Source organism: Nomascus leucogenys, chromosome 17, assembly GCF_006542625.1.
Source record: "Nomascus leucogenys isolate Asia chromosome 17, Asia_NLE_v1, whole genome shotgun sequence".
Lineage (NCBI taxonomy): Eukaryota > Metazoa > Chordata > Mammalia > Primates > Hylobatidae > Nomascus > Nomascus leucogenys.
Genome location: NC_044397.1, coordinates 26467865 through 26487839, shown reverse-complemented (window position 1 = coordinate 26487839; position 19975 = coordinate 26467865). Strand labels below are relative to the sequence as shown.

The 19975-nt window shown below is 41.9% G+C and overlaps 1 long non-coding RNA gene across 1 annotated transcript in view; it reads right to left on the bottom strand.

Moving 5' to 3' along the window:
* Nucleotides 1–1473: 1473 nt before the first annotated feature.
* LOC105737691 overlaps nucleotides 1474–19975 on the bottom strand; it is a 42242-nt gene continuing 23740 nt past the window's right edge. Inside the window, exon 3 of the long non-coding RNA XR_001113362.2 lies at nucleotides 1474–3044. This is a non-coding gene — a long non-coding RNA (uncharacterized LOC105737691). The remainder of the gene's footprint in view (nucleotides 3045–19975) is intronic.

Genomic DNA, 19975 nt, shown 5'->3' with positions numbered 1-19975 from the left:
AAGGAGATATTACACTCATGAAAGAAAAATATCTACTTTTAAATGGCTTATTCAAGGAGCAGAAAACAGATCTTGGAAATAAAAAAAGAGTGATGGCAGAAATGAAAAACTCAAAAGAAGTGTTGGAAGATAAAATTAGGCAAACCTCTCAGAAAGTAAATAAAAAAGACAAAAAATATAAAAGAAAAGTGAAAAGGTCTGGAAAACTAGAGGGTAAAACTAGGAGTTCCAACATCTATTATATAGAAATATGAATCCTAAAAACAGAAAACTTGGAAAAAAGAAAGGAGGAAATCAGTAGCAAAATCATCATGAAAAATTCCCAGTACTCAAGGACATACGCATTCAGATTTTAAGAACTCATTGTCCAACACAGTGGTGGAAAAAGTCTTTCAAAAAGATGCAACTCTGTGGCATTTCAGAACACCAGAGACAAAAAGATTTTTACAAGATTTTAGGGTTGGGGAGACAGAAATTCAAGAATCAAAATATCGACTTTTCAACAGCAACACTGGAAGTCAGAAGCAATAAACAATGTCATTAAAATTCTGAGAGGGGTTATTTCTAACTGAGAATTCTACATTCAGCCAAACTATCAATCAAGCATATCAGCCAGGATCCTGGCAGAAAAGAGATGGAGCACGCCAGGAGAATAACAGAGGAGGCTTAATAAAGACACTGGTTATAAAGATGTGGGCAGAACACCATTACCACTCCCAGGCAGGAAGGGAGAAATGATTTATCAGCACCCAGATGGTAGCTGTATGTAGGCGGCCACAAAGGCTCCATGCTCTAGCAGGCATGCAGACAACTGCCTCAATCTGGCAGGAAGGGGGTCAGGAAACACATATCCCAACCTGACTCTCCTCCTTTCTTCCTCCAATCTCATGCCAGTGCCTCCCATCAGCCATACACTCCTGAAGGTCAGATGGCAAGCGACCCTGATGATGCTGTCTACAAATCTCAGCCTCCCAGGAAACCAAGTAGGGTGGAGAAGGTAGAAATAGTTATAAAGACTAAATTTGTTAAAATGTGTAAAGCCTTGGCCGGGCGCGGTGGCTCACGCCTGTAATCCCAGCACTTTGGGAAGCTAAGGTGGGCAGATCACCTGAGGTCAGGAGTTTGAGACTAGCCTGGCTGGGCATGGTGGAGGGCACCTGTAATCCCAGCTACTCAGGAGGCCGAGGCAGGAGAATCACTTGAACCCGGGAGGCAGAGGTTGCAGTGAGCTGTGATCACACCATTGCACTCCAGCCTGGGCAACAAGAGCAAAACTCTGTCTCAGGAAAAAAAAAAAAAACAAAAAAAAACTATTTTCTGCTGACTCCCAGGGAATTTTCAAATTTTCTCCAGATTTATTAGCAAACACGTCATTCGGAATAAATTTTTATTGGACTTACTAGTAGTGATGTGTAATTCAGAAGTAGTGTGAATGGGCAGAAATAACTATTAAGAACTGGCTCAGCACTGCAATTTTCCAGGAACATATTATAGCTTTAATACTACATTCTGATGAAATAACTTAATCATATTACCACAGTGCAATATTTTGCAAGATAAGTACATTACCATATAATCCCCAGAGTGCCAAATAGGAAGGAGTAATAGGTTGGGTTGGGGAGCCACATCATAATAATAGAATTGAACTGACCTCAAAATATGATCAGTTTAAAACACAAACAGTCGTTACTGTACAAATCATATTGTTCAATGTTTCATCTCAAAAATAATCAAAGTGATTTAAGTTGTTAGCAAAGATTTTTAGAATTATGCTATCCAATGTTTGTTGGAGTGGAGGAGAAAAGGTACTCAACTACAGGGCAAGTTGTCCTTATGTATTAAAAGTGCTTAAAACTGGTGTGGCTTGGTGTGGTGACTCATGCCTGTAATGCCAACACTTTGGGAGGCCAACGTGGGAGGATCGCTTAAGACCAGGAGTTTGAGATCAGCTTGGGTAACATGGCAAAGCTCCATGTCTACAAAAATAAAAATAAAAGTGCTTAAAACATTTATTCACGTCACAGCCAATGTTGGGGAGACGGATATACAAAAAGATATACTACGCATAGTGGAGATACGTCCTTTGTGCTATGGAAACACAGAGAAGGAAATGATTCAAGTGATTAATTGTTCAAGAGAAGCAAAGAACACTTCACAAACGAGATGGTATTTGGATAGAACTTTGGGAAAGCAGTAAAAGTTCGCTTGACAGTAAAATTTCAGCCATAGTCCCAATACTCCTATAGTGAGACTTTTGTTATGGCTGGAGGGGTGGGAGATAGTATCTAGAGACAGGGTCAGTATTTGAAAACCAATTGACAATGATGAGAAAAACATTTGCTTTTTAGTTAGATGAACACTACTTTTAAAAATCATATTGTAGAGAAAAGCTAAGCCGTGTATATCTGCAGCACTTCTTCCCCCAACCACCAAAAACCTCTAATCTGGAAAAATAAGATAAAATAAGTCTGACATAGAGAAATATTCAGGAAGCTAAGGAGGAATTTGTCCCACAGAAAAAGGCAGCCAGGTTAGTAAGGGGTGGGTGAGACAGTCAGGGGCAAGTAGCCTGAGACACCACACAATATATAATTCTATTAAGTATTTCAACAGTACAATAATTATATTTATTTTCATAATAATTAGTTGTGTTGACTCTTTCGAGAAAAATTTGATCTTAATAGAGAAGTAATATTTACCACTTTTACAAATAAACTTCTACAACCATTCATCTAGAAACACACCAAGAAGAGTGACAGAAATGAGGCAAATTTGGGATGGATATTTAAACACCCAGCAAGATGTGAATGCAGCAGATTGTTGGCAGTAATTCGTGTTAACGAAGCGGAAGAAGAAGAGCAATGTTTGCTTGCGTTCTGAGTCTCCTCTCTTCCTCTTCACTGATGTAAAGTGACTTTCTCTCTCCTCCCTCAAAAATCTCTTCTTCTGTCTCTTCTCATTTGAGAAGTTCCCTGACAGAGAAAGAACCAGCCGGCGCTCAGAGCAGAGAGATCTTCACATCCTGCTGTGCACCTTTTTCTGACCTGCTGGGAGGGACAAAACCAAGAAAGGAAAGGAAGAGAGGAAATTCCACTTGGAAAATCCTAAATGCCTCACTATCTCCTGGAATGTTTTTCTGTTTCCTCAGGCAACCTGTGTGCATGTGCACATGCGTGTGTGTGTGTGTGCGTGTGTGTGTGTGCGTGTGTGTGTGTGTGTGCGCGTGTGTGTGTGTGTGACAGAGAGAGTGTTGAAAGTTATTCAGCTGCCAATTGGTTTGCAATTCCACTGCCATTGATACTGCTCTTTTGGTAAGATGGAGAGAAATGAGGATAATGACGACTGAAACGGAAGACCTTTTTTTAAATGGATTTATGTTTTATTCTAACTTACGAATGAAATATTACAGACCCGTTGTGGTGTACTCATAACTAATTTTCTAAAATTAAAAATATTATCTGTATTATGATAATCCAATTAAATACTTGATGAGGACTTCTTTGAGAAATGCACTATAAAGTCACAAGGGAATGAGTTTTCATTGAGTGCCTACTGTGCATCAGGTATCGCCAGCCCTTTTCATAGATTAACTCCCTTAAATCTCAGAGGAACACTGCAAAGCACATACGTACCCACATCTTACAGACAAGTAAAGTGAAGTTCAGTGAGAAAGTAATATGCTTTAAGGTCACAAAGGTAACTCATCTGAATTCAAATCTGTGTTCTTCCTAGTACCAGCCTGTATGGTTCTTACAAATTACCATTCTGATGCTGATTGGTACGCTCCTTAGCTTGCAGGTGCTATTTTTTAAGCCGCACCTATACATTCAATGAAATAACTGCTATGTTTGTGGCGTAGCTTTTCCAGAACAGGAGTGTTTTCAAAGAATACATTTGTTGGCCGGGCACAATGGCTCAAGCTTGTAATCCCAGCACTTTGGGAGGTCGAGGCAGGCAGATCACAAGGTCAGAAGATCAAGACCATCCTGGCTAACACGGTGAAACCCCGTCTCTACTAAAAATACAAAAAATTAGCCAGGCCTGGTGGCGGGCGCCTGTAGTCCCAGCTACTCAGGAGGCTGAGGCAGGAGAACGGCATGAAGCCGGGAGGCGGAGCTTGCAGTGAGCCGAGATTACACCACTGCACTCCAGCCTGGGCGACAGAGCAAGACTCCATCTCAAAAAAAAAAAAAAAGAATACATTTGTTTATGCACTCAACAAATCTTACCATGTGTCAATGTTATGTCCTGACCTCATTTTTTTTTTTTTTTTTGGAGATAGTGTCTCACTCCCATCGCCCAGGCTGGAGTGCAGTGGTGAGGTCAGAGCTCACTGCACCCTCGACTTCCCAGGCTCAGGTGATCCTCCCACCTCAGCCTCCCAAGCAGCTTGAACTACAGGTATACACCACCATGCCTAGCTAATTTTTTGTATTTTTTGTAAAGATGAGATTTCACCATGTTGTCAAGGCTGGCCTTATACTCCCAGGCACAAGTTATCCACCTGCCTCAGCCTCCCAAAGTATTAGGATTACAGGAAAGAGCCAACATGCCCAGCCCTGACCTCATTTTTATTTTATTTTATTTTTCCATAAGCTATTGGGGTACAGGTGGTATTTGGTTACATGAGTAAGTTCTTTAGTGGTGATTTGTGATATTTTGGCGCATCCATCATCCAAGCAGTATACACTGCACCATATGTGTTGTATTTTATCCCTCGCCCCCTTCCCACTCTTCCCCCCAAGTCCCCAAAGTCCATTGCATCGTTCCTATGCTTCTGCATCCTCATAGCTTAGCTCTCGTATATCAGTGAGAACATACGATGCTTGGTTTTCCATTCCTGAGTTACTTCACTTACAATAATAGTCTCCCATCTCATCCAGGCCATTGGAAATGCTGTTAGTTCATTCCTTTTTATGGCTGAGTAGTATTCCATCATATATATATACCACAGATTTTTTTATCCACTCGTTGATTGATGGGCATTTGGGTTGGTTCCACATTTTTGCAATTGGGAATTGTTCTGCTATAAACATGCGTGCGCAAGTATCTTTTTCGAATAATGACTTCTTTTCCTCTGGGTAGATATCCAGTAGTGGGACTGTTGGAAATGCGTGCGCAAGTATCTTTTTCGAATAATGACTTCTTTTCCTCTGGGTAGATATCCAGTAGTGGGACTGTTGGATCAAATCATAGTTCTACTTTTAATTCTTTAAGGGATCTCCACACTGTTTTCTATAGTGGTTGTACCAGTTTATATTCCCACTAGCAGTGTAGAAGTGTTCCCTGATCACCGCACCCATGTGAACATCTACTGTTTTTTGATTTTTTTATTATGGCCATTCTTGCAGGAGTAAGGTGGTATCACATTGTGGTTTTGATTTGCACTTCCCTGATCATTCATGATGTTGAGCATTTTTTCATATGTTTGTTGGCCATTTGTATATCTTCTTTTGAGAATTGTCTATTCATGTCCTTAGCCCACTTTTTGATGGGATTGTTTGTTTTTTTCTCACTGATTTGTTTGAGTTCGTTGTAGATTCTGGTTATTAGTCCTTTGTCAGATGTATAGATTGTGAAGATTTTCTCCCACTCTGTGGGTTGTCTGTTTAATCTGCTGATTGTTCCTTTTGCTGTGCAAATGCTCTTTAGGTTAATTAGGTCCCAGCTATTTATCTTTGTTTTTTTTTTTTTTTGAGACGGAGTCTTGCTCTGTCCCCCAGGCTGGAGTGCAGTGGCGCAATCTCGGCTCACTGCAAGCTCTGCCTCCCGGGTTCACGCCATTCTCCTGCCTCAGCCTCCTGAGTAGCTGGGACTACAGGCGCCCGCCAACACGCCCGGCTAATTTTTTTTTTGTATTTTTAGTAGAGACGGGGTTTCACCATGTTAGCCAGGATGGTCTCGATCTCCTGACCTCGTGATCCGCCCGCCTCGGCCTCCCAAAGTGCTGGGATTACAGGCTTGAGCCACCGCGCCCGGCCTTATCTTTGTTTTTATTGCATTTGCTTTTGGGTTTTTGGTCATGAAATCCTTGTCTAAGCCAATGCCTGACCTCACTTTTGACTCAGAAACTATTGTTATCATAAGAATGAACTCTTCTTAAGATAGTCTAAGATAAGGCCAGTCATGATGGCTCATGTCTGCAATCCCAACACTTTGGGAGGCTGAGGCAGAAGGATTGCTTGAGACTAAGAGTTCGAGACCAGCCTAGCCAACATCGCAAGACTCCAAGACCCCATGTCTACAAAAAAATTTCTTTTAAAAACATCTGACTGAACTGTATTCTACCTGTGGAGGATAAAGGAGTTTCATAAGGGAATAGGAAACAGAATTTTGAATAATAATAGTTTTTTTTTCCAGTGGAAGGAGGGGAAACATAGATGTTATACTGAATGCTTAGAAATGGCAACTGTCGGCTGGGCACGGTGGCTCACGCCTGTAATCCCAGCAGTTTGGGAGGCCGAGGCGGGCGGATCACGAGGTCAGGAGATCAAGACCATCCTGGCTAACACAGTGAAACCCCATCTCTACTAAAAAATACAAAAAATTAGCTGGGGGTGGTGGGCACCTGTAGTCCCAGCTATTTGGGAGGCTGAGGCAGGAGAATGGCAGGAACGTGGGAGGTGGAGCTTGCAGTAAGCCGAGATAGCGCCCCTGCACTCCAGCCTGGGTGACAGAGCAAGACTCTGTCTCAAAAAAAAAAAAAAAAAAAAAAGGCCGGGCGCGGTGGTTCACGCTTGTAATCCCAGCACTTTGGAAGGCCGAGGCGGGTAGATCACGAGGTCAGGAGATCGAGACCACGGTGAAACCCCGTCTCTACTAAAAATGCAAAAAATTAGCCGGGCGTGTTGGCGGGCGCCTGTAGTCCCAGCTACTCGGAGAGGCTGAGGCAGGAGAATGGCGTGAACCTGGCAGGCGGAGCTTGCAGTGAGCCGAGATCGCTCCACTGCACTCCAGTCTGGGTGCCTGGGTGACAGAGCGAGACTCCATCTCAAAAAAAAAAAAGGATGGCAAATGTCACCAGGCGCAGTGGCTCACGCCTGTAATCCCAGCAGTTTGGGAGGCTCAGGCGGGCGGATTGCCTGAGGTCAGGAGATCGAGACCAGCCTGACCAACTTGGTGAAACCTCGTCTCGATTAAAAATACAAAAATTAGACGGGCATAGTGGCGGGAGCCTGTAATCCCAGCTACTGGGGAGGCTGAGGCAGGAGAATCGCTTGAACCCAGGAGTTGGAAGTTGCAGTGAGCCGAGACCGGGCCATTGCACTCCAGCCTGGGCAACAAGAGTGAAACCCCGTCTCAAAAAAAAAAAAAAATATATAGGCAAATGTCAACACTTAATGAAAAAATAGGCAAAGATTGTATGAGAAGCAAGGTACAGGCCTTTAGCACTGAAACTCTGAATACATCCAATGGCAAAGCAAAAATAAAACATGAAAGTACACCACTGGGACACTGGAAATCCCTTTTGTGATCATAAGTTAAAGTCGTGAGTGCTAACATTTTTTAAAAAATTCTTTAAGGGATGGGGTCTTGCTCTATTGCCCAGGCTGGAGTGTAATGGTGCAATCACCGTTCACTGCAGCCTTCACCTCCTAGGCTCAAGCAATTCTCTCACCTCAGCCTCCCAAGTGCCTGGGACTACAGGTGCATGCCACTATACTCAGCTAATGTTTTTGTATTTTTTTGTAGAAATGGAGTATCACTATGTTGCCTAGGTTGATCTTGAACTTCTGGCCTCAGGCCTTCCAAAGTGTTGGGATTACTGACATGAGCCACCGTGCCCACCTGCTAACATTTCTGACTTTCGTTACCCACCTCCCCAAACCAAAACAGAATAAAAGACCCATAGTTCTGGGATCTTCTAACCTGAAGGATTCCACCTTCTTAAAGGTAGCAGAGCTAACCAAACCGTAGGTATGCTTTCATGACAAATATGAGATGCACTGGAAAAGAACATACCTGGGGCTGGGCGCAGTGGCGCATGCCTGTAATCCCAGCACTTTAGGAGGCTGAGGCAGGCGGATCACAAGGTCGGGAGATCGAGACCATCCTGGCTAACATGATGAAACCCTGTCTCTACTAAAAATACAAAAAATTAGCTGGGTGTGGTGGTGGGCGCCTGTAGTCCCAGCTACTCGGGAGGCTGAGGCAGGAGAATGGCATGAACCCGGGAGGTGGCACTTGCAGTGAGCCAAGATTGCGCCACTGCACTCCAGCCTGGGCGACAGAGGGAGACTCCATCTCAAAAAAAAAAGAACATACCTGGAGCATCAGTGTCCTTGTTCTTGCAAAGGTAGTGTCAGCCTAGTCTGAGTCATCATTCTTGCTAATCCTTAAAACTTGACCAGCAGGCCGGGAGCAGTGGCTCATGCCTGTAATCCCAGCACTTTGAGAGGCCAAGGTGGGCAGATCACCTGAGGTCAGAAGTTGGAGATCAGCCTGGCCAACGTGGCAAAACCCCATTTCAACTAAAAATACAAAAATTAGCTGAGTGTGGTGGTGCATGCCTGTAATCTCAGCTACTCGGAAGGCTGAATTGCTTGAACCCGGGAGGCAGAAGTTGCAGTGAGCTGAGATTGTGCCACTGCACTCTAGACTGGGTGACAGTCTTATTTAAAAATTTAAAAAAAAAACACCTTAAAAACGTGACCAGCTTCAGTGATTCAGCATAGCATAAAAAAGAAGTTCCAGGCCAGGCACAGTGACTCATACCTGTAATCCCAGTGCTTCCAGAGGCCAAGGCAGGAGGATCACTTGAGCCCAGGATGTCGAGGCTACAGTGAGCCGTGATTGCACCACTGCACTCCAGCCTGGGTGACAGAGTGAGATCCTGTCTCAAAAAAAAAAAGTTCCAGAGCTAGAAATACAAATAATAAACATATGAGAATATATTCAACCTCATTATTTTAGGATCTGCCTAGATAGCCTAGATAAATGTGAAAAATGTGGGTCTCTAAGTCTTGTCTCAACATTTCTATTATACTCATCATCTTTCTATTCTCTTGCATTATGTGCGGGAATTATTCTTCTTTTTAATTTCCCATTTTCTATTCAGTCTTCAATTGTGTCCATTCTGCTCTTCAGGTTACCAGTTGAGTTTTTATTTCAATGATTATATTGCCATCATCATTCATTGGTTCTCTTTCAGAATATTCTATTCTTGTTTCCTGATTATAATCTACTCTTACTTTTTGATATATAAATTCAGCTTCCTTCTGTGTTAGTTCTGTCCGTTGAGTTCGGTGCTTCTCTTTCATGATTTTGCTCTTCCTTTAATGGTTGATGATATTTGGTTTTCAGTTCATATGGGTATTTGGGATCCGAGAATTCTGCTTTGTTCAACAGAGTCTGCACCAGTTACTGTGAAGAAGGAGTAGAGTCTGCTGCCCTCTTGGGATGTGACAATAGCTCATCTACTGGAAATACCAGTTTCTCTTCTTCTGAAGGTAAAATAGTCCTCCAGGATACTGCCCTTTCTCTGACTGCAGTACTCACCCTCAGTCCTCCCACAAGGAGGGAACAGTTCTGCTCTCTTCCACTTGCTAGGACAGGACTGACCCAACTAACCATTCTGGATGCTTCCCTCATCACACTAATGATTGCTAGAGACACCCCTCTTACTCTTTACATCCATTGCTGTGTCTTTAGAACAATCCTGGGGCCACTTGCACCTTTAGTAGAAGTACTTTCCTGCTTATATATTTTCCTGTGCCCAGCTAATTCTGTTTCTCTTTGGAATTTTTCAAAATGTCTGATTGATGACAATATTTTTTCTAGTTTTTAGTCCTTTTATGAATGTATTCTTTTAAATTTTCATGGCAGCTCTGGAATTTCTCTATAGGAGAGATTTAAGGGCTACAATCTGTTTCTAAGGAGGAGATTTTTAAATCTAAATGGTAGGGCCGGGCGCAGTGGCTCACACTTGTAATCCCAGCACTTTGGGAGGCCGAGGTCAACAGATCACTTGAGGTCAGGAGTTCAAGACCAGCCTGGCCAACATGGTGAAACCCCATCTCCACTAAAAACACAAAATAAAAATTAACCAGGCGTTGTGGTGGGTGCCTGTATCACAGCTACTTGGGAGGCTGAGGCAGGAGAATGGCTTGAACCTGGGAGGCAGAGGTTGCAGTGAGCAGAGATCACGCCACTGCACTCCGGCCTGGGCAACAGAGCAAGACTCCATCTAAGATAAAACAAATCTAAGTGGTATTCATTAGGTGATAGTGAAACAAACATGGACAAATAATTATTTTTTAAAAATTACATGTGGCTGGGAGTGGTGGTTTATGCCTGTAATTCCAGCACTTGGGGAGGCCAAGGCAGGAAAATTGCTTGAGTCCAGGAATTTGAGACCAGCCTGGGCAACATGGTGAAACAGTCTCTACAAAAAATACAAAAATTAGCTGGACATGGTAACACACACCTGTAGTCCCGGCTACTCAGGAGGCTAGGTGGGAGAATCGCTTGAGCCTGAGAGGGCGAGGCTGCAGTGAGCTGTGATTGTGTCACTCCGCACTCCAGCCTGAGCAGAAATACAGAGTGAGACCCTGTCTTAAAAAGAAAAAAATGTTATGTGTGTTCTTGTTTATATTTATTTATTTTCTCAATAGCACCTGATGGCAAAGTATACCAAATATATGTTATCTATGTATCTAGAGAGACAGAGAGAACCATCAGGTTAAAAAGCATCTTCCTTCCAAACAGATTGGAACCCTTAAAGCTCTTAAATAAATAAAATACACTTAACTGTCCAAGGAGTCAAACAAGTTCATGAACGAGAGGACCTCTGAAAAGAGTCTTGAGGTTAAGTAATTAAGAAAAGAAACATGTTTTAGAAAGTTTCTTGGCCCTTACAAGTTGTCCCTAGCCTTCAGGATAAAATTCAAGCTCCTTAGTTTTGCAAAGAAGACTTGGCTGGTGCTTCCTTCAGGCCGCATCTCCTACCACTTCTCTCCATCTCCTGCTATGCCCCTTCTTCCCTAGCTATACTGAAGAACTCGCTGCTCTCCAAAGGAGTCATCTGCTTCCATTTCCGAACCTCCATAAATGTGTCTCCCTTCACTTGGAACATTTTGGCCCTGGCAAGACTATCTCATCAAGACACTAACACAGTTTAGAGATAATTTTTTGTTTAAAGAATGCATTTATCGCTATTAGCTACTGTTTCATCTCAATATATGCAATATTATCTTCTTTTTCAAGGGTGCCACAGCAGTGATTTATGTGCCAGCCTCCCCCAGTTGATTCTTAGGCTATCAATATCTCTGAGCTTTGGCTGTGCAGTGACAGTGTATTAAACAGCCAGAAAGGCTTTCATCTGGGCCTTCACCCCTTTTTCCCTCGCCAGGAGATAGCATGTTGACTTTAGTAATGATTTGTGAACAGGAGTCAACAGACCCGGGTCTTAGTTCAGATTCTGATAAATATGACTTTGACTAGCCAGTTTAATTTCTGTGGGCATACATTTTTATGTCTGCAAGATGAGGGTATCAGAAAGAGGCTCATGAAACTTTCTCCCAGGTCTCAAGTTAGATAACAGATCAAATCAGTTTTGGCTTTTTTTACATTTCTAGATTAATTTAATTTTAGTTACTCAGTAACTACTTGTCATTTAAAATACTCAAATAATACTGATTAAATAAATGTCCCCCCATGAGTACTGGAATTCTTCCTTCTCATTCTTTACATTGCTGCACAATATGCTAAATTGGCTAAGAGGAACTAAAACAAAGGTCCCCCATGCGTGCAGACATTCAGAAGTCCCCTTGAGATGGGGGGTAGAGAATGATGACAGAGCATTTTCAATTGGATGCCATAGGAAATCTGAAAACTGCAACCTGAAGCTAAGTGAGCATCAGCTGTGGGCAAAGGCCTCTCTGGAAAGGATATCAGGGCTGACATGAAGGGTGCTGACTCCTGTGAGGTTCAGGTCAAGGTTGCACACTAAAGGGGGCTTAGAAAGAACAGTAAATCTTGAGATCCTCAGGAATCTCACAGCAGAGTGAGTGTATTAGTCCATTCTCACGCTGCTAGGAAGACCTACCCAAGACTGGGTAATTTATAAAGAAAAGAAAGTTTAATTGACTCACAGTTCTCCATGGCTAGGGAGGCCTCAGGAAACTTACAGTCAAGGTGGAAGGCAAAACAGGCATGTCTCACATGGCAGCAGGCGAGAGAAGTGAGTGCCGAGGGAAGGAGGATGGACGCCCCTTATAAAACCATCAGATCTCATGAGAACTCACTCACTATCATGAGAACAGCAGCATGGGGGTAACTGCCCCCACGATTCAATTACCTCCCACAACACATGGAGATTATGGGAGCTACAATTCAAGATGAGATTTGGGTGGAGACACAGACGAACCATATCAGTGAGCTTGTCTGCTGAGTCACTGGAGCTGTAAAGACAGGAGACAACAGAGAATCCCTTATCTCACTCCTTAATATAGGACTGTGGGTCTTGTGAAAGAAATTCATGTAATTATTGGCCAGAGCAAGAAGGAACCTGAAAGCTTCTCTTTCCTGCTAGTATGGAGGCTGCTGAGAGAGGTCAGTGACCTACATGCCTTGAAAAGTTGTCAAGTTGTCTCACTAGTGAGAAAAAAGCCCTGGACCAGTAGAAGGCAGCATGATGGAACAAAATAGCAAAAGGAAGAAGAAGACCAGTCTTACTGAAAACATCAAGCTGGCCAAGGAAGACTGATAAACTAACTTCAAAGGCAATGGTAACTACATGAACTGTAGACCACTGAATGCCAGGCATGATGCTGGGGGCTTTTAGTCAACATCTTCTGTGGTCCTCAAAAACACTCTAGAAAAGGTTTTATTACATATCCCCTCTGGACATGTGAAGTCATAGAGACCCTACCCTCCCTCCCTGCCTTTCTTCCTTCTGACTTTCTTTCCTTTGAAAATATTTGTTGAGACTCTACAGCATACCAGTGGATTCAGAGGTGAGCGAGGAAATAAGATCTCTGTTTAAATGGACATATATTTTAGTAGAAGACAACAATTAAACAAATGAATGAAAAGATACATGAATACATAAAGTAAGAATATTAGACGGTGATCAATGCGAGATCTAAAGTAGAGTGATATTGAGGGAACTTTTTGGGGTAATGGAAATACTCTACATCTTGATTGTGATGGTGACAGTTTCACAACTGAGTGTGTTTTTCGGAATTCATAGAATGGTATACCTTGTAAAGGATAACTCTTACTGGACATAAATTATACCTCAAAAAACCTGACGTTTAAGAAAATAGGGTCCTAATTAGCCAGGTACGGTGGTGCGTGCCCATGGTCTCAGCTACTTGGGAGGCTGAGGCAGGAGGATCATTTGCGCCCTGGATGCAGAGCTTGCGGCGAGCCAAGATCATGCCACTGCACTCCAGCTTGGTGACAGAATGAGACACTCCCTCAAAAAAAGAAAAAAAAAAAAAAGAAATGAGGTCCTAAAATAAAAGTGACTAAATGCTACTTTAGATTGGGTAACAAGGTCCTCACTGAGGAGGTAGTAATTAAGCTGAGATTGAACACAAGAAAGAAGATGAAGGGAAGATTATCACAAAAAAAGGAAACAGTGATTGCAAAATCCCTATAGTGGGAATAAGCTTGGCATGTTCAAGTTAAGACAGGATGGGTGAGGTTTAAGAAGTGGGCAAGACCCAGAGCATGGGAAATGGCAGGCAGTTTGGAAGCCAGGATCAAGAGATTGATGTTATTTTTGGTGCTACAGGAAAACTTGAGGGGTTTTTAAGCAGGGAAGTCACAAGGTCTGATTTCTGCTTTTAAAACAGCTTCCAGGTTGCTTTACAGAGAATGACTTCTAGGTAGCAAAAGAGAAAGCAAGGAGATAAGAAGCTATTATAACAGTCTAAGCAGGAGATTGTGGCGTCATAGACTGGGGTGGTAGCATAGAAATGGAAAGAGGCAGACCAATCAGTGGTATCGCTTAGTTAGGGTAACAAGTAAATCCCAATCCCAGTGGCTTCACCGAGTAGAATTTTGTTTGGTGTTCCTGACTGGTGCAATCTCCTCTACCTGGTCACACAGAAAATGAGGCTTTTTCTGTCTTTTGGTTCCACTCTCCTCAAAGTCTCAAAAGTCCTCATTCAGGCATCAGATTGCAAATGAGCAACCGCCTCACGAGCCTGGACAGAAAGTGTTATACTTCACGTTAACTTACATCCTACTAGCTAGAATCTAGCCACCTGACTGCATAAAATGGCAAAGGGCAGGGAAATAGAGCCTGTGACTGTGCTCAGGAAAAAGAGAACCTGTATGGTAATCATCCAACAATCTCTGCTACCATTTTGTCTTTGAAGATAGAGACCACAGGACATGGAAGTGGATTGGATGAGATTGGTGAGAGAAATCAAGAATGAAACCTAGGATTTCTCTCACTCATGCTTCTTGGTAACAGAGGTGAAAGATCTAGGAGATGTGCTTGATTTCTCTCCTTGCCTTCGTCCTACCTGTTGTACTAAAAGAAGGGATGATGAGTGGAAGAAGATGCAAAGATCTTGCCCATAGCAACTGAGCAGGACATCAAGGCAGAAAGGAAGTTGTCTCTAAAGGCAGGCTGTTTCCGATGACATAAATTATTTCTTTGAAGAAGGATGCACTCGGCCTACCTAACTATATCTAATACTTCATGGACAAAGCCACTAGCCCTGGTGGCAGCTACTCTTGCCAGCGTTATCAGTACCAAAGATCCTAAGATCAAACATTTTCCTGGTAGATTTTTCCCTTCACTGTGCCAGAGGATGTGGAATGACAATGGACATAGCATTACATTTAACTAAACCCCTTTCCAAAACTTCCAAGTGAATAATCAAATCAACTTGAGAATATTCCAAATAGGAAAGTGTGAACTCTTTGAGATGATACTTTATTAATCTTTATATCCCTACCTACTATATACAGCATAATGCTCAACATAAACAATGCCCTCAGTAAACATTTGCAAAAAATTAAATATCTATTTAGAGGCTAAGATATAGACCTCAAGTACACTGGAGTTATCCAAAAGTAGACTGGGCACGGTGACTCATGCCTGTAATCTCAGCACTTTCGGAGGCCGAGGTGGGAGGATCACTCGATCCCAGGAATTTAAGACCAGCCTGGCCAACATGGCAAAACTCCATCATTACAGAAAATACAAAAATGAGCCTGGGGAGGTTGAGACTGCCATAAGCCATGATCACACTCTAGCTTGGATGACAGAGTGAGACCGTGTCTCAAAAAATTAAAATTTAAATTAAAAAAATTAAAATAAAAACAGTAATCTTCTGTGCCATGTAACCTAGCACAAATCTATGAATTATTACTTGGCTTTCATCCTATAATGACTAATCTTTTTCTTTGGAAAGACAATAGATCCTTTTAACTACGTACTTGGTTAAAAACACAATACTCCAGTTTCTTAGGAACTTGTAAAATCTTAATACTCCTGTGTTCTCACAGTGTTTTATTTTATTTTATTTTATTTTTGAGACAGAATCTCACTCTGTCACCCAGGCTGGAGTGCAGTGACATGATCTCAGCTCACTGTAGCCTCTGCCTACATGATGGAAAGGAAAAGTTTATTTAAAAAAATTATATTACCATCTTAGGCCAGGCACGGTGGCTCATGCCTGTAATCCCAGCACTGGGGAGGCCAAGGAGGGTGGATCACTTGAGGTCAGGAGTTCAAGACCAGCCTGGCCAACATGGCGAAACCGCATCTCTACTAAAAATACAAAAATTAGCTGAGTGTGGTGGTGGGCACCTGTAATCCCAGCTACTCCAGAGGCTGAGGCAGGAGAATCCCTTGAACCCAGGAGGCAGAGGTTGCAGTGAGCTGAGATCGCACCATTGCACTCCAGCCTGGGTGACAAGAGCAAAACTCTGTCTCAAAAAAAAAATTATATTACCATCTTTGCTTTCTTTTTTTTTTTTTTTTAGTTTTTTAATTTTTTTTTTTTATTCCAGCCTGGGTGACAGAGCAAGACTCAAATAAAAAAATAAAACTCAAATAAAAAATAAAAATAAATAAGTAAATAGTCTTTAACAGTCTCATTGCTGTGTCAATTAGGCCAAGGCCTTTAAATATATGTATATATATGTCTCAAAAATAAAATAAAAAATATGTGTATATGAATTATAACTTATTCATTACACAAATGATATATATTTATTGGACAAAAATTCATTTAATACAAAAAAAAAAAACAAGAAGAAATTAGAAAGCTCCCGATCATGAAAGCATAACTCCACCATGCAGAGATATTTGGCATTTGTGTGTATATCTTTCTGGACTTTCCCTTTAACTATATTTACACATATATTTTTCTTTATTTGTTGTTTTTAATTTTTTTGTTTTTGTTTTTGAGAGACAGAGTCTTGCTGTCTTACTCTGTTGTCTAAGCTGGAGTGCCATGACGCCGTCATAGCTCACTGTAGCTCGACATCCCAAGCTCAAGCAGTCTCCCTGCCTCAGCCTCCCAAATAGTTAGGCACACACCACCATGCCCAGCTAATTAAAAAAAATTTTTTTTGTAAAGATAGGGTCTCAATATGTTGCCCTGACTGGCCTTGAACCTCTAGGCTCAAGATGTACCTTTTAACACATAGGATCACTCTAAACGTAATGTTTTAGAACCTATCTTGTAAAAATATTTAAAAGGGAAATTTTAAGGGAGCATATTTTAAATTTGTTTTCAAATATATGTGCTTGATTCTTTGCTCCGGGCTTCATAGGTCATAGTAATGTTTCCTGAAAGCTGATGGAAGTAAGACTTACTCTGTAGGCCTCAGTTTAAGGATGAGCCAAAGTTTTAAGGATTTCAGGTTATGAAGGTGTGAGGGTGTGCACCTATAGTTCCAGCTACTCAGGAGGCTGAGGCAGGAGAATCACTTGAGCACACAAGTTGGAGGTCAGCCTGGGCAACATAGCAAGACCTCAGTTCTCAAATAATAAATAAATAAATAAGGGCAGCATAGCAGTGATTTACAACAGGTAGAATTTGAGACAGCTAATCTCTTGGTTTCTAACACTGAGTTTGGTGATTCCCTGACTAGTTAGAGAAGACAAGAGGCAAGGAAAGAAGACATGTTTTCAAGACTTAGAGGCATAGGAAGCAGTCTGATTGGAATAAATGTATATGGGGGGGTACTGGTCAATAAATTTGGAGAGGCAAATCATAGATTGAGGAACTGTGTGTTATTAGGAGTTTGAGAGGTGAGCAGAGGAAGAATATTAAATCCGTTAATCACTGTCTTCTTTTCCTCATTCTTATTTCCTCCTCTTCGTATTTATCCTTCTTGTCTTAGTTTTTGCATCTGAATGTCCTTAGACTGCTAACCTTTTAAACTTACCCTTTGTTTTAATATCTATATTAGCTCACTTCTTCCTACAAATCAGGATAGATTGTTATGCTAGCAGTAATAAATGACCCCAAAATCTCAATAACTTAAAACAACAAAGGTTTATAGTTCATTCATGTTATATAAAATCCAGGGATCAATTAGGAATCAGGGTGAAAGAGCAGCTGCCATCACAAATGTTTCCCTCCATGCCAGAAGAAAAGAGTTCTGGAGCATTAGCAATTAAATTCTCACTCTGAGATGACATACATAATTTTTGCTCACATCTCATTAGCCAAAAATAATCACATGGTTCCACCAAATCACAGAGGGACACAAGTACAATGCTATCATGTTTGCTGGAAGTCGAAGAGCTGGAAATATTTGGTGAAGATTACTAACAACTGTCACACTGCATTAACAATTGGAAGTCCAACATCAGTTTTGGATCTCTTTCTGACATCCGTTTACCCATAAACTTGAAAGTGCATTATTCCATTCGGTGTTGTACATAGGCTCATATTTACTGTCTCAAAGCTTTTTGATATAAAATAATTAAACAGGCTGGGCATGGTGTCTGATGCCTATAATCCCAGCACTTTGGGAGGCCGAGGTGGGTGGATCACTGGAGGTCAGGAGTTCGAGACCAGCCTGACCAACATGGAGAAACCCCATCTTTACTAAAAATACAAAATTAGCCGGGCATGGTGGTGCATGCCTGTAATCCCAGCTACTCGGGAGGCTGAGGCAGAACTGCTTGAACCTGGGAGGTGGAGGTTGCAGTGAGCCGAGATTGTGATTGCACTCCAGCCAGGGCAACAAGAGCGAAACTCTGTCTCAAAAAAATAAATAAATAAATATTTCACTTTTCCAAAGATTTCCCATTGTTCTAGTTAGGCTCTATCCTGCTCACTGACCCTGTAAAAGTTTGCACTGATTATTGAATGAACGAGTACAATGCCACATTTCATTTCTTTAAGCATGTTCTATGTCACACGTAAGAATTTCTCTCCAATCATTTTAAATCACACTCAAGGGGAATGGGTTTTTCTTCATTTATTGCCTTTATTCCTATCCTAGTCCATGTGGAGATTCTGGGATGGGTGGGGCATTCCTGTATTGCAATTTTATGTCCTTATTGGCAGTGTTAAAAATGTCCTGTATTGACATATTTTGTAATTCACTGAGCTCCACTCTTTCCTAATCTCATCTTGTTTTTTCCTGCTCTTTCCAAGATTGCAACATATGCTTAATAAAGGATATAACTTATATTTTAATTTTCATACAGTGTATCAAAGAATTGCATTTTTGCACATGTTGCCATTCAAATCCAGTCTTAAGCATAACCAGACATGTTGTCTTAGAACCTGTTTTCCTTCTCTCTCTTTCTTTTTCTCCTGTCTATATTCACCTGACACTTCTCCATCCCTTTTCCCTGTCAGCTGGGACTCAGCATGTCAAAAGGATAAAAAATATTTCCTTTCAACCGCTAATAGATGTTTAAAATTCTACTTTAGCATCTCTCTTGCTGTTTTTTTCTTTCTAGACAGCATATCGCTCTGTTGCCCAGGCTATAGTGTAATGATATGATCATAGCTCACTGAAGCCTCCGACTCCTAGGCTCAAGTGATCCTCCTGCCTCAGCCTCCTGAATAGCTGGGACTGCAAGCACACACCACCACACTGGCTAGTGTCTCATTTTTTCAGTTAACTTTGTGCAATAGTGACATCATTATCGTGGCAGCTTAAGAGATCTTAAGCTTGTTTGGTGCAGCCATATCCCAATTCAGATACGGAGTTCTCCCCACCATGCCTTTAGGTATCTAATAGCTGCTTAGGCTTACAGGCATTGGAACATTGTAGAAAAGCAACCAAAACAGGAGCTCCTCTACAAAAAGTAGTCTTGCTGGGTTTTCAGCTAGTGGTGATATGTGTGAAAGGAGCCACTGCACATCTTGACCCAGAGATAGTGGGAGGGGAGGGCATTCCTCTGCGAAGGCAAAATACTTGACTGGTAAAGTCTTCCAGGCCCTTGAAAGGAACCTTTTTTTTTTTCTTTTTTTAAGATGGAGTTTGGCTCTGGCACCCAGGCTGGAGTGCAGTGGTGCGATCTTGGCTCACTGTAACTTCCGCCTCCCAGGTTCAAGCGATTCTCCTGCCTCAGCCTCCTGAGTAGCTGGGATTACAGAAGCGAGCCACCACGCCCAGTTAATTTTTGTATTTTTAGTAGAAACGGGGTTTCACCATATTGGTCTGGCTGGTCTCGAACTCCTGACCTCGTGATCCACCTGCCTCAACCTCCCAAAGTGTTGGAATTACAGGCGTGAGCCACTGCATCCAGGCTGAAAGGAACTTTTATCAGTGTATCTTCTCTCAGCTCCTCATAAGCCTTATCCTGGGTGATGTGTGCTGGAGGCTGGGCAGAGGGTGCTTCTTAGACAACTTCCAAGGTAAGTTCATAGGCAACATTTCCTTTGCTACTCTCTCTTTCTTCTCTCTCATCCTCGGGATTACCCTCTGCATCTTTTCCATATGAAAATCCCATTTCCTCTTTCCTTTATTGAATGCCTCTCAAAATCAGAACTCACATCATTAGGCATTATTCTCTAATTCCTTGATGATA